Raw genomic sequence first — 17,188 nt, 5'->3', positions numbered from 1 at the left:
CTTTATTTTCTCATTTTATCATATTTCCATATGTATTTTTTCCAACTTTATTTTCTCATTATATCATATTTCCATATGTATTTTTTCCAACTTTATTTTCTCATTTTATCATATTTCCATATGTATTTTTTCCAAATTTATTTTCTCATTTTATCATATTTCCATATGTATTTTTTCCAACTTTATTTTCTCATTATATCATATTTCCATATGTATTTTTTTCCAACTTTATTTTTTATAATATAATATTTCCATATGTATTTTTTCCAGCTATTCGTTTCCATAATATAATATTTCTATATTTATTTTTTCCAGCTATACGTTTTCATAATATAATATTTCCATATGTATTTTTTCCAACTTTATTTTCTCATTTTATCATATTTCCATATGTATTTTTTCCAACTTTATTTTCTCATTATATCATATTTCCATATGTATTTTATCCAACTTTATTTTTTATAATATAATATTTCCATATGTATTTTTTCCAGCTATACGTTTTCATAATATAATATTTTCATATGTATATTTTTCCAGCTATATGTTTTCATAATATAATATTTCCATATGTATATTTTTCCAGCTATACGTTTTCATAATATAATATTTCCATATGTATTTTTTCCAGCTATACGTTTTCATAATATAATATTTTCATATGTATATTTTTCCAGCTATACGTTTTTATAATATAATATTTCCATATGTATTTTTTCCAGCTATACGTTTTCATAATATAATATTTCCATATGTATATTTTATCAGCTATACGTTTTCATAATATAATTTTTCCATATGTATTTTTTCCAACTTTATTTTCTCATTTTATCATATTTCCATATGTATTTTTTCCAGCTATACGTTTTCATAATATAATATTTCCATATGTATTTTTTCCAACTTTATTTTCTCATTATATCATATTTCCATATGTATTTTATCCAACTTTATTTTTTATAATATAATATTTCCATATGTATTTTTTCCAGCTATACGTTTTCATAATATAATATTTTCATATGTATATTTTTCCAGCTATATGTTTTCATAATATAATATTTCCATATTTATTTTTTCCAGCTATACGTTTTCATAATATAATATTTCCATATGTATTTTTTCCAACTTTATTTTCTCATTTTATCATATTTCCGTATGTATTTTTTCCAACTTTATTTTCTCATTATATCATATTTCCATATGTATTTTTTCCAACTTTATTTTTTATAATATAATATTTCCATATGTATTTTTTCCAGCTATTCGTTTCCATAATATAATATCTCTATATTTATTTTTTCCAGCTATACGTTTTCATAATATAATATTTCCATATGTATTTTTTCCAACTTTATTTTCTCATTTTATCATATTTCCATATGTATTTTTTCCAACTTTATTTTCTCATTATATCATATTTCCATATGTATTTTTTCCAACTTTATTTTCTCATTTTATCATATTTCCATATGTATTTTTTCCAAATTTATTTTCTCATTTTATCATATTTCCATATGTATTTTTTCCAACTTTATTTTCTCATTATATCATATTTCCATATGTATTTTTTCCAACTTTATTTTTTATAATATAATATTTCCATATGTATTTTTTCCAGCTATTCGTTTCCATAATATAATATTTCTATATTTATTTTTTCCAGCTATACGTTTTCATAATATAATATTTCCATATGTATTTTTTCCAACTTTATTTTCTCATTTTATCATATTTCCATATGTATTTTTTCCAACTTTATTTTCTCATTATATCATATTTCCATATGTATTTTATCCAACTTTATTTTTTATAATATAATATTTCCATATGTATTTTTTCCAGCTATACGTTTTCATAATATAATATTTTCATATGTATATTTTTCCAGCTATATGTTTTCATAATATAATATTTCCATATTTATTTTTTCCAGCTATACGTTTTCATAATATAATATTTCCATATGTATTTTTTCCAACTTTATTTTCTCATTATATCATATTTCCATATGTATTTTTTCCAACTTTATTTTCTCATTTTATCATATTTCCATATGTATTTTTTCCAACTTTATTTTCTCATTTTATCATATTTCCATATGTATTTTATCCAACTTTATTTTTTATAATATAATATTTCCATATGTATTTTTTCCAGCTATACGTTTTCATAATATAATAGTTCCATATGTATTTTTTCCAACTTTATTTTCTCATTTTATCATATTTCCATATGTATTTTTTCCAACTTTATTTTCTCATTTTATCATATTTCCATATGTATTTTTTCCAACTTTATTTTCTCATTTTATCATATTTCCATATGTATTTTTTCCAACTTTATCTTCTCATTATATCATATTTCCATATGTATTTTTTCCAACTTTATTTTTTATAATATAATATTTCCATATGTATTTTTTCCAGCTATTCGTTTCCATAATATAATATAAAATACGTTTTCATAATATAATATTTTCCATAATATAATTTTTCCATATGTATTTTTTCCAACTTTATTTTCTCATTTTATCATATTTCCATATGTATTTTTTCCAGCTATACGTTTTCATAATATAATATTTCCATATGTATTTTTTCGAACTTTATTTTCTCATTATATCATATTTCCATATGTATTTTATCCAACTTTATTTTTCATAATATAATATTTCCATATTTATTTTTTCCAGCTATACGTTTTCATAATATAATATTTTCATATGTATATTTTTCCAGCTATATGTTTTCATAATATAATATTTCCATATTTATTTTTTCCAGCTATACGTTTTCATAATATAATATTTCCATATGTATTTTTTCCAACTTTATTTTCTCATTTTATCATATTTCCGTATGTATTTTTTCCAACTTTATTTTCTCATTATGTCATATTTCCATATGTATTTTTTCCAACTTTATTTTTTATAATATAATATTTCCATATGTATTTTTTCCAGCTATTCGTTTCCATAATATAATATCTCTATATTTATTTTTTCCAGCTATACGTTTTCATAATATAATATTTCCATATGTATTTTTTCCAACTTTATTTTCTCATTTTATCATATTTCCATATGTATTTTTTCCAACTTTATTTTCTCATTATATCATATTTCCATATGTATTTTTTCCAACTTTATTTTCTCATTTTATCATATTTCCATATGTATTTTTTCCAAATTTATTTTCTCATTTTATCATATTTCCATATGTATTTTTTCCAACTTTATTTTCTCATTATATCATATTTCCATATGTATTTTTTCCAACTTTATTTTTTATAATATAATATTTCCATATGTATTTTTTCCAGCTATTCGTTTCCATAATATAATATTTCTATATTTATTTTTTCCAGCTATACGTTTTCATAATATAATATTTCCATATGTATTTTTTCCAACTTTATTTTCTCATTTTATCATATTTCCATATGTATTTTTTCCAACTTTATTTTCTCATTATATCATATTTCCATATGTATTTTATCCAACTTTATTTTTTATAATATAATATTTCCATATGTATTTTTTCCAGCTATACGTTTTCATAATATAATATTTTCATATGTATATTTTTCCAGCTATATGTTTTCATAATATAATATTTCCATATTTATTTTTTCCAGCTATACGTTTTCATAATATAATATTTCCATATGTATTTTTTCCAACTTTATTTTCTCATTATATCATATTTCCATATGTATTTTTTCCAACTTTATTTTCTCATTTTATAATATTTCCATATGTATTTTTTCCAGCTATACGTTTTCATAATATAATATTTCCATATGTATTTTTTCCAGCTATACGTTTTCATAATATAATATTTCCATATGTATATTTTTCCAGCTATACGTTTTCATAATATAATATTTCCATATGTATTTTTTCCAGCTATACGTTTTCATAATATAATATTTTCATATGTATATTTTTCCAGCTATACGTTTTTATAATATAATATTTCCATATGTATTTTTTCCAGCTATACGTTTTCATAATATAATATTTCCATATGTATATTTTATCAGCTATACGTTTTCATAATATAATTTTTCCATATGTATTTTTTCCAACTTTATTTTCTCATTTTATCATATTTCCATATGTATTTTTTCCAGCTATACGTTTTCATAATATAATATTTCCATATGTATTTTTTCCAACTTTATTTTCTCATTATATCATATTTCCATATGTATTTTATCCAACTTTATTTTTATACCCTTGCAGGGTATTATAATTTCAGTCAGAAGTTTGCAACGCAGTGAAGGAGACGTTTCCGACCCTATAAAGTATATATATTCTTGATCAGCATCAACAGCCGAGTCGATCTAGCCATGTCCGTCTGTCCGTCTGTCCGTCTGTCCGTCTGTCCGTCTGTCCGTCTGTCCGTCTGTCCATCTGTCCGTCTGTCTGTTTCTACGCAAACTAGTCCCTCAGTTTTAAAGCTATCTGAATGAAACTTTGCATATAGTCTTCTATATGCTTTCACTGCTATATATGTCGGAACGGGCCGGATCGGACGACTATATCATATAGCTGCCATACAAATGTTCGATATATTTTTAGAAAAAAAATTATAACTTTGCTGTTTTTCAACATTTTTGCACCATTTTTTAGATATGGCCACTCTATATTATTTAAGACTTTTGGTAAAAATTTTATGAAAATCGGACGACTATATCTTATAGCTGCCATAGGAACGATCGGGAAATTAATCGAAAAAAAATATAACTTCGTTGTTTTTCAACGTATTTTCATCTACTTTAAGTTATAAGCTTTTTTTATTATTATAGAATTTTGGTATAAATTTTATAAAAATCGGACAACTATATCATATAGCTGCCATAGAAGCGATCGGCAAATGTATAAAATATGTAAAGCTGGGAATGTAAAACTGTAACTGTCAAACTGTAAACATAATAAGTATAGGTAAAATGTAATGAAACTCTGTTTTGTGAGTGTTTTCAGCATTTAAATCTATAATATAAACATCGAAACCAATCTGCAAGGGTATAAAAACTTCGGCGTGCCGAAGTTAGCTTCCTTTCTTGTTTATAATATAATATTTCCATATGTATTTTTTCCAGCTATACGTTTTCATAATATAATATTTTCATATGTATATTTTTCCAGCTATATGTTTTCATAATATAATATTTCCATATTTATTTTTTCCAGCTATACGTTTTCATAATATAATATTTCCATATGTATTTTTTCCAACTTTATTTTCTCATTTTATCATATTTCCGTATGTATTTTTTCCAACTTTATTTTCTCATTATGTCATATTTCCATATGTATTTTTTCCAACTTTATTTTTTATAATATAATATTTCCATATGTATTTTTTCCAGCTATTCGTTTCCATAATATAATATCTCTATATTTATTTTTTCCAGCTATACGTTTTCATAATATAATATTTCCATATGTATTTTTTCCAACTTTATTTTCTCATTTTATCATATTTCCATATGTATTTTTTCCAACTTTATTTTCTCATTATATCATATTTCCATATGTATTTTTTCCAACTTTATTTTTTATAATATAATATTTCCATATGTATTTTTTCCAGCTATACGTTTTCATAATATAATATTTCCATATGTATTTTTTCCAGCTATTCGTTTCCATAATATAATATTTTATATGTATATTTTTTCCAGCTATACGTTTTCATAATATAATATTTTCATATGTATATTTTTCCAGCTATACGTTTTCATAATATAATATTTCCATATGTATATTTTATCAGCTATACGTTTTCATAATATAATTTTTCCATATGTATTTTTTCCAACTTTATTTTCTCATTTTATCATATTTCCATATGTATTTTTTCCAACTTTATTTTCTCATTTTATCATATTTCCATATGTATTTTTTCCAACTTTATTTTCTCATTATATCATATTTCCATATGTATTTTATCCAACTTTATTTTTTATAATATAATATTTCCATATGTATTTTTTCCAGCTATACGTTTTCATAATAGAATATTTTCATATGCATATTTTTCCAGCTATATGTTTTCATAATATAATATTTCCATATTTATTTTTTCCAGCTATACGTTTTCATAATATAATATTTCCATATGTATTTTTTCCAACTTTATTTTCTCATTTTATCATATTTCCATATGTATTTTTTCCAACTTTATTTTCTCATTATATCATACTTCCATATGTATTTTATCCAACTTTATTTTTATACCCTTGCAGGGTATTATAATTTCAGTCAGAAGTTTGCAACGCAGTGAAGGAGACGTTTCCGACCCTATAAAGTATATATATTCTTGATCAGCATCAACAGCCGAGTCGATCTAGCCATGTCCGTCTGTCCGTCTGTCTGTCTGTCCGTCTGTCCGTCTGTCCGTCTGTCTGTCTGTCCGTCTGTCCGTCTGTCTGTCTGTCTGTTTCTACGCAAACTAGTCCCTCAGTTTTAAAGCTATCTGAATGAAACTTTGCATATAGTCTTCTATATGCTCTCACTGCTATATATGTCGGAACGGGCCGGATCGGACGACTATATCGTATAGCTGCCATACAAATGTTCGATATATTTTTCGAAAAAAAATTATAACTTTGCTGTTTTTCAATATTTTTACACCATTTTTTAGATGTGGCCATTATATATTATTTCTGAATTTTGGTAAAAATTTTATGAAAATCGGACGACTATATGATATAGCTGCCATAGGAACGATCGGGAAATTAATAGGGAAAAAATTATTGCTTCGTTGTTTTTCAACGTATGTTTATCTACTCTGAGATATAAGCTTTTTTTATTATTCTAGAATTTTGGTATAAATTTTATAAAAATCGGACAACTATATCTTATAGCTGCCATAGAAGCGATCGGTAAATGTATAAAATATGTAAAGCTGGGAATGTAAAACTATAACTGTCAAACTGTAAACATAATAAGTATAGGTAAAATGTAATGAAACACTGTTTTGTGAGTCTTTTCAGCATTTAAATCTATAATATAAACATCGAAACCAATCTGCAAGGGTATACAAACTTCGGCGTGCCGAAGTTAGCTTCCTTTCTTGTTTATAATATAATATTTCCATATGTATTTTTTCCAGCTATACGTTTTCATAATATAATATTTTCATATGTATATTTTTCCAGCTATATGTTTTCATAATATAATATTTCCATATTTATTTTTTCCAGCTATACGTTTTCATAATATAATATTTCCATATGTATTTTTTCCAACTTTATTTTCTCATTTTATCATATTTCCATATGTATTTTTTCCAACTTTATTTTCTCATTATATCATATTTCCATATGTATTTTATCCAACTTTATTTTTTATAATATAATATTTCCATATGTATTTTTTCCAGCTATTCGTTTCCATAATATAATATTTTCATATGTATATTTTTCCAGCTATACGTTTTCATAATATAATAATTCCATATTTATTTTTTCCAGCTATACGTTTTCATAATATAATATTTCCATATGTATATTTTTCCAGCTATATGTTTTCATAATATAATATTTCCATATTTATTTTTTCCAGCTATACGTTTTCATAATATAATATTTCCATATGTATTTTTTCCAACTTTATTTTCTCATTATATCATATTTCCATATGTATTTTATCCAACTTTATTTTTTATAATATAATATTTCCATATGTATTTTTTCCAGCTATTCGTTTCCATAATATAATATTTTCATATGTATATTTTTCCAGCTATACGTTTTCATAATATAATATTTCCATATTTATTTTTTCCAGCTATACGTTTTCATAATATAATATTTCCATATGTATTTTTTCCAACTTTATTTTCTCATTATATCATATTTCCATATGTATTTTATCCAACTTTATTTTTTATAATATAATATTTCCATATGTATTTTTTCCAGCTATACGTTTTCATAATATAATATTTTCATATGTATATTTTTCCAGCTATATGTTTTCATAATATAATATTTCCATATTTATTTTTTCCAGCTATACGTTTTCATAATATAATATTTCCATATGTATTTTTTCCAACTTTATTTTCTCATTTTATCATATTTCCGTATGTATTTTTTCCAACTTTATTTTCTCATTATGTCATATTTCCATATGTATTTTTTCCAACTTTATTTTTTATAATATAATATTTCCATATGTATTTTTTCCAGCTATTCGTTTCCATAATATAATATCTCTATATTTATTTTTTCCAGCTATACGTTTTCATAATATAATATTTCCATATGTATTTTTTCCAACTTTATTTTCTCATTTTATCATATTTCCATATGTATTTTTTCCAACTTTATTTTCTCATTATATCATATTTCCATATGTATTTTTTCCAACTTTATTTTTTATAATATAATATTTCCATATGTATTTTTTCCAGCTATACGTTTTCATAATATAATATTTCCATATGTATTTTTTCCAGCTATTCGTTTCCATAATATAATATTTTATATGTATATTTTTTCCAGCTATACGTTTTCATAATATAATATTTTCATATGTATATTTTTCCAGCTATACGTTTTCATAATATAATATTTCCATATGTATATTTTATCAGCTATACGTTTTCATAATATAATTTTTCCATATGTATTTTTTCCAACTTTATTTTCTCATTTTATCATATTTCCATATGTATTTTTTCCAACTTTATTTTCTCATTTTATCATATTTCCATATGTATTTTTTCCAACTTTATTTTCTCATTATATCATATTTCCATATGTATTTTATCCAACTTTATTTTTTATAATATAATATTTCCATATGTATTTTTTCCAGCTATACGTTTTCATAATAGAATATTTTCATATGCATATTTTTCCAGCTATATGTTTTCATAATATAATATTTCCATATTTATTTTTTCCAGCTATACGTTTTCATAATATAATATTTCCATATGTATTTTTTCCAACTTTATTTTCTCATTTTATCATATTTCCATATGTATTTTTTCCAACTTTATTTTCTCATTATATCATACTTCCATATGTATTTTATCCAACTTTATTTTTTATAATATAATATTTCCATATGTATTTTTTCCAGCTATTCGTTTCCATAATATAATATTTTCATATGTATATTTTTCCAGCTATATGTTTTCATAATATAATAATTCCATATTTATTTTTTCCAGCTATACGTTTTCATAATATAATATTTCCATATGTATTTTTTCCAACTTTATTTTCTCATTTTATCATAATTCCATATGTATGATTTCCATCTTTATTTTCTCATTATAGCATATTTCCATATGTATTTTATCCAACTTTATTTTTTATAATATAATATTTCCATATGTATTTTTTCCAGCTATTCGTTTCCATAATATAATATTTTCATATGTATATTTTTCCAGCTATATGTTTTCATAATATAATATTTCCATATTTATTTTTTCCAGCTATACGTTTTCATAATATAATATTTCCATATGTATTTTTTCCAACTTTATTTTCTCATTTTATCATATTTCCATATGTATTTTTTCCAACTTTATTTTCTCATTATATCATATTTCCATATGTATTTTATCCAACTTTATTTTTTATAATATAATATTTCCATATGTATTTTTTCCAGCTATACGTTTTCATAATATAATATTTCCATATGTATTTTTTCCAGCTATACGTTTTCATAATATAATATTTCCATATGTATTTTTTCCAGCTATACGTTTTCATAATATAATATTTTCATATGTATTTTTTCCAGCTATACGTTTTCATAATATAATATTTCCATATGTATATTTTTCCAGCTATACGTTTTCATAAAATAATATTTCCATATGTATTTTTTCCAACTTTATTTTCTCATTTTATCATATTTCCATATGTATTTTTTCCAACTTTATTTTCTCATTTTATCATATTTCCATATGTATTTTTTCCAACTTTATTTTCTCATTTTATCATATTTCCATATGTATTTTTTCCAACTTTATTTTCTCATTATATCATATTTCCATATGTATTTTTTCCAACTTTATTTTTTTTAATATAATATTTCCATATGTATTTTTTCCAGCTATTCGTTTCCATAATATAATATTTCTATATTTATTTTTTCCAGCTATACGTTTTCATAATATAATATTTCCATATGTATTTTTTCCAACTTTATTTTCTCATTTTATCATATTTCCATATGTATTTTTTCCAACTTTATTTTCTCATTATATCATATTTCCATATGTATTTTATCCAACTTTATTTTTTATAATATAATATTTCCATATGTATTTTTTCCAGCTATACGTTTTCATAATATAATATTTTCATATGTATATTTTTCCAGCTATATGTTTTCATAATATAATATTTCCATATGTATTTTTTCCAGCTATACGTTTTCATAATATAATATTCCCATATGTATTTTTTCCAACTTTATTTTCTCATTTTATCATATTTCCATATGTATTTCTTCCAACTTTATTTTCTCATTATATCATATTTCCATATGTATTTTATCCAACTTTATTTTTTATAATATAATATTTCCATATGTATTTTTTCCAGCTATTCGTTTCCATAATATAATATTTTCATATGTATATTTTTCCAGCTATACGTTTTCATAATATAATATTTCCATATTTATTTTTTCCAGCTATACGTTTTCATAATATAATATTTCCATATGTATTTTTTCCAGCATTATTTTCTCATTTTATCATATTTCCATATGTATTTTTTCCAACTTTATTTTCTCATTATATCATATTTCCATATGTATTTTATCCAACTTTATTTTTTATAATATAATATTTCCATATGTATTTTTTCCAGCTATACGTTTTCATAATAGAATATTTTCATATGCATATTTTTCCAGCTATATGTTTTCATAATATAATATTTCCATATTTATTTTTTCCAGCTATACGTTTTCATAATATAATATTTCCATATGTATTTTTTCCAACTTTATTTTCTCATTTTATCATATTTCCATATGTATTTTTTCCAACTTTATTTTCTCATTATATCATACTTCCATATGTATTTTATCCAACTTTATTTTTTATAATATAATATTTCCATATGTATTTTTTCCAGCTATTCGTTTCCATAATATAATATTTTCATATGTATATTTTTCCAGCTATACGTTTTCATAATATAATAATTCCATATTTATTTTTTCCAGCTATACGTTTTCATAATATAATATTTCCATATGTATTTTTTCCAACTTTATTTTCTCATTTTATCATAATTCCATATGTATGATTTCCATCTTTATTTTCTCATTATATCATATTTCCATATGTATTTTATCCAACTTTATTTTTTATAATATAATATTTCCATATGTATTTTTTCCAGCTATACGTTTTCATAATATAATATTTCCATATGTATTTTTTCCAGCTATACGTTTTCATAATATAATATTTCCATATGTATATTTTTCCAGCTATACGTTTTCATAATATAATATTTCCATATGTATTTTTTCCAACTTTATTTTCTCATTTTATCATATTTCCATATGTATTTTTTCCAACTTTATTTTCTCATTATATCATATTTCCATATGTATTTTATCCAACTTTATTTTTTATAATATAATATTTCCATATGTATTTTTTCCAGCTATACGTTTTCATAATATAATATTTCCATATGTATTTTTTCCAACTTTATTTTCTCATTATATCATATTACCATATGTATTTTTTCCAACTTTATTTTCTCATTGTATCATATTTACATTTAATATATATCAATATATTTTCATTTGCCAATTTATTATTATGCCTTTTCAATGTTTTCTATATATGCAAAATATACTTTAAAAGTATATTTGTTATATATGAATCATGTGTTTTTATACATTTGTTCCTTATTACCAACAGTTTGGAACATATACATTGGTGAGTGTATATAGAGCACAATATATACATCACTCAAGTATATTATTTTTCAATATATCTTTTTATTTGCCAATTTATAATTATGCCTTTTCAATGTTTTCTATATAAGCAAAATATACTTTAAAAGTATATTTGTTATATATGAAGCATGTGTTTTTATACATTTGTTCCTTATTACCAACAGTTTGGAACATATACATTGGTGAGTGTATATAGAGCACAATATATACATCACACAAGTATATTATTTTTCAATATATCTTTTTATTTGCCAATTTATTATTATGCCTTTTCAATGTTTTCTATATAAGCAAAATATACTTTAAAAGTATATTTGTTATATATGAATCATGTTTTTTTTGTTATATTCATTTTTTTATTTACTATCAACAATACGAACTAAAGTAACACAGAAACAGAAAAATGACAGGGCAAGGGCCCGTGGTTGTGCGGTACGGCCGCAAAGCATTGCTTCGCACAACTGTAAGCCGCTCATCCAGTCTGCTCCCTCCTCGATCTCTCCAGTGCCCTGAGAGATCTCATCAGTTTGGCAGCGAACTCTGCCGCCGCCTCCCATGTCCTCGGGTCCGCCAGCATCAGCGGCACCAGCGTGTCCACACTGATGGCTGTACCTGCTATCGCCTCCAGCTCGTCCCTTTCCTCGTCAAACCGGCGGCAGTCGAAGATGACGTGGCTGGCATCCTCGGTTATCCCGGATCCACATTCTGGGCAGCTTTCCTCCGTGTCGTGGCTAAACCTCTTGAGGTAGCTACGGAAGCATCCATGCCCGCTCAGCACCTGGGTCAGGTAAAAATCTACCTGCCCGTGCTTCCGCTCCATCCAGGCCTCGATGTTGGGGATCATCCTGTGGGTCTAACGTCCTTTGGATGAGGCATCCCACAGGGCCTGTCAGCTTCCGTAGCTCCTTTTCCTGGCCGCGCTTTTCAGCTCGGCCTTCGCGACCGTATCGACTCCCTGCTGACCGCGAAGCGTGGCACGGATGTCCGCCTTCTCGCGGATCAGCTCCCTCAGAGGGACCAGGCCGGCTAGCACCAGCACCGCGTCGTCCGAGATAGTTCGGAAGGCGCTCGCCACTCGGATGGCACAAAGTCTATAAGTGGACTCGATTCCCCGCATGTAAGACTTTTTCCCAGCCGCCTCCGCCCACACTGGTGCCGCATACAGCAGTTGGGCGGTGATGACGCTGGTCAGCAGCCTCCTTGTGCTCTGCTTGGGTCCCCTGGTGTTGAGCAGCATCCGGGAAAGTGCTCCAACAGTCCCGCTGGCCTTCTTTTGGGCGTACTGTAGGTGCTCCTTGAAAGACAGCCTTGTATCGAGGAGGACACCCAGGTACTTGATGGCCCTCTGGGATTTTATCGCCGTCCCTCCGACTAGGACCTCCGCCGTTTCGATCTTTTTCCTACTCGAAATCAAGACTGCCTCCGTTTTGTGCGCCGCTAACTCCAGGCCGGCGTTCGAGAGCCACGCCTCGATCGCTTTGATCGCACCATTCGCGTTTTCTTCCGCAGCCGCCCGCTCCTTCGCGACTACTACCACAGCTATATCGTCAGCGAAGCCAACGATCTTGGTGTCGCTGGGCATCGGGAGTCGTAGAACCCCATCGTACATGGTATTCCAGAGCAGGGGTCCCAACACGGAGCCCTGAGGGACTCCGGCTGAGACTTCATATGCTCTGGAACCCACCTCCGTGTCCACAATGAGCACCCTCTCGCTGAAATAGCTCCTCGCTATCTCCATTAGGTACCCTGGGATGTTTAGGGCGGCGAGGGACTCCAGCGTCCGATTCCAGTCGGCAGTGTTAAAGGCGTTCCTTATGTCCAGCGTTATCACTAGGCAGTAATTTTTGGAGCCGCCTTTCCACCTCGTTCCCGCGATCGCCGTTTCCGCTATCTCCTTCACCATCTCGATCGCGTCCAGAGTTGACCTCCCCTTCCTAAAGCCAAACTGGCTAGGAGAGAGGCCCCCTGCCCTATCGATGGCGGCATTTAACCTTGCTGCTATCACCTTCTCGAACACCTTGCCAGTGGTGTCGGTAAGGCAGATAGGCCTGTAGGAGGATGGCTCCCCCGGCGGTTTGCCTGGCTTAGCCAGCAATAAGAGCTTTTGCTTCTTCCATCTCTCCGGAAAGGTGCCCTCCTGGAGGCATCTGGCGTATAGGGTGGCGAACTCCTTTGGGTGAAGCGCGATAGCCAACTTCAGGGCCCTGTTGGGTACTGCGTCTGGCCCAGGCGCCTTTTTGGGGCGAACGCTCCTTCCCGTCCGGATCACCTCCGAGGAGAAAATATCGACACAACAGTATATGTCATGCTCTTCTAGCCCATCTACCATATCTCTCTGCGAAAGACTTCCATGGTAGTACGGCTATAAAACAGAAAAGAAAACTCTTCCGATATCTCTCGACGGCTTCTTTATGGTCGTTCCTGTTGCCAGGATGAGCACGAGGCCCATATTTAATAACAAACGGATACTCAACAGGTTACGGAATTGGAACCGTATTCCCTTTCGTTCAAAATTATTCAAGTATATTATTTGCCAACGTTTTTATATAGTCATTTATTACTTGAAAATTTTCGGCTTTCGCCTTGAACTTAGGACCGACTAACTCGTGATCAACCACTGTTCACACGAAACCCTTCTCCACTTCAGTCCTCCAAGGTCTCATTCGATTATTTGCTACTACCACCAAGATCTGTACCAATGGCAGCTCCATGCAGGCTTACGCCAAACACTTCTACGCATACCATTGTACCTTCCTACTCACTAAAGTTTCAAAATTTATATTACAAGTAATATAAATCATCTACTTTAGCGGTAATGTATAGGTATACAACTTAAGCGCCATCCATTTTAAGGGCTAGTTGCTTCGGCAGGTGAGTTGTTACACACTCCTTAGCGGATTTCGACTTCCATGATCACCGTCCTGCTGTTTTAAGCAACCAACGCCTTTCATGGTATCTGCATGAGTTGTTAATTTGGGCACCGTAACATTACGTTTGGTTCATCCCACAGCGCCAGTTCTGCTTACCAAAAGTGGCCCACTGGGCACATTATATCATAACCTTAAACTTCATATCAAGAAAGTTAAGGTTCTTACCCATTTAAAGTTTGAGAATAGGTTAAGATCGTTTCGACCCTAAGGCCTCTAATCATTCGCTTTACCAGATAAGATTATTTTATATAACATTAAAATGCACCAGCTATCCTGAGGGAAACTTCGGAAGGAACCAGCTACTAGATGGTTCGATTGGTCTTTCGCCCCTATACTCAATTCTGACAATCGATTTGCACGTCAGAACTGTTTCGGTCTTCCATCAGGGTTTCCCCTGACTTCAACCTGATCAAGTATAGTTCACCATCTTTCGGGTCACAGCATATCTGCTCAAGGTACGTTCCAGTTAGAGGCATAAATAATATAAATATTATTATACATAACTATATAGAACGCCCCGGGATTGTGTTAATTAACTATAAATAGTTAAAAAACTAATCCCATTATTAGTCAAGTTAATTACGCTATTAGGTTTATATCCCAATAACTTGCACATATGTTAGACTCCTTGGTCCGTGTTTCAAGACGGGTCCCGAAGGTATCCTGAATCTTTCGCATTGTTAATCGTACAAGTGCATATAATAAACACAAAAATCAATGATAATCATGCCATTATATAATTCCGAAAAATTAACGCACTGTAGTCATATAAATCTATCAGCACTTTATCAAATTAATGACATTTATTCTATGTTAAAATGCAAGCATAATAATTTGAATAAACTATAAGCCATATTTTATGATAAATAATGGTATGCTAATAGATTACAATGTCCTTATATGGAAAAAATGCACACTATTATCATAATATTTATTAAATATTACAATTCTAATGATGAATTTTCCATAACGGATATTCAGGTTCATCGGGCTTAACCTCTAAGCAGTTTCACGTACTGTTTAACTCTCTATTCAGAGTTCTTTTCAACTTTCCCTCACGGTACTTGTTTACTATCGGTCTCATGGTTATATTTAGTTTTAGATGGAGTTTACCACCCACTTAGTGCTGCACTATCAAGCAACACGACTCTTTGGAAACATCATCTAGTAATCATTAACGTTATACGGGCCTGGCACCCTCTATGGGTAAATGGCCTCATTTAAGAAGGACTTAAATCGTTAATTTCTCATACTAGAATATTGACGCTCCATACACTGCATCTCACATTTGCCATATAGACAAAGTGACTTAGTGCTGAACTGATTTCTTTTCGCTCGCCGCTACTAAGAAAATCCTTGTTAGTTTCTTTTCCTCCCCTAATTAATATGCTTAAATTCAGGGGGTAGTCCCATATGAGTTGAGGTTGTATAAAACATTTGTTTGCATTAATTCTTTTTATATAGAAATAACATTACATTTTAAATTTGCCATTTATTGACAAACCCAACGAAGAATAATAACATTTACAACGGTTTTTCAATTTTTTCATCATTAATAAGAGACAATCCTAGATGAAAAATATTTTCATATTTTTTATGCTAGACATTTCTCAGTATTATTTGATTTAAAAAAAGAAAATATTTCTCTTCGTTTTCACATTCAAATATTTACAACACTATGAGAATAATGTTTTTCATATAATTTTTAATATTATGAATATAAAAATTTAAAAATTATTATATCCAATAATATACCATGTGCTTATAAAATTCATACAATGAAATTTATGAACAACTTTTTTTGCATAGTCTTACAACCCTCAACCATATGTAGTCCAAGCAGCACTTTAAAATTAATTAAAGTACATAACAGCATGGACTGCGATATGCGTTCAAAATGTCGATGTTCATGTGTCCTGCAGTTCACACGATGACGCACAGTTTGCTGCGTTCTTCATCGACCCATGAGCCGAGTGATCCACCGCTTAGAGTTTTAATAATTTGGTTTATATATATCATCAGAAATGTTTTTATTGAAAGAAATTAAAAATACACCATTTTACTGGCATATATCAATTCCTTCAATAAATTTAACATTGTAATTTTTTTTTTTTTTTAAATCCAAAATAAATGTTGCGAAAAGTCTTAGTTTCATATAAACAATATACATATCTGTAGTTTTAATCATTTTTATAATATAAGCCTTTTTGGTTTCGATATAATATATTGGTGTAATTTTATATAAAACATTAACCTGAATAACCAGGTACAACATTATGCATTT

The 17,188-nt window shown here is 27.9% G+C and overlaps 1 non-coding gene across 1 annotated transcript; it reads right to left on the bottom strand.

The window, feature by feature from the left end:
• Window positions 1-16,718: 16,718 nt before the first annotated feature.
• Window positions 16,719-16,897, bottom strand: LOC138929593 (5.8S ribosomal RNA). Its single transcript, XR_011445835.1, has one exon. It is a non-coding gene; the product is annotated as a 5.8S ribosomal RNA (ribosomal RNA).
• Between the last annotated feature and the right edge of the window lie 291 nt (window positions 16,898-17,188).

Source organism: Drosophila kikkawai, unplaced genomic scaffold (genome assembly GCF_030179895.1).
Source record: "Drosophila kikkawai strain 14028-0561.14 unplaced genomic scaffold, DkikHiC1v2 scaffold_7, whole genome shotgun sequence".
NCBI lineage: Eukaryota > Metazoa > Arthropoda > Insecta > Diptera > Drosophilidae > Drosophila > Drosophila kikkawai.
This window is presented reverse-complemented; position numbering and strand designations above follow the sequence as displayed.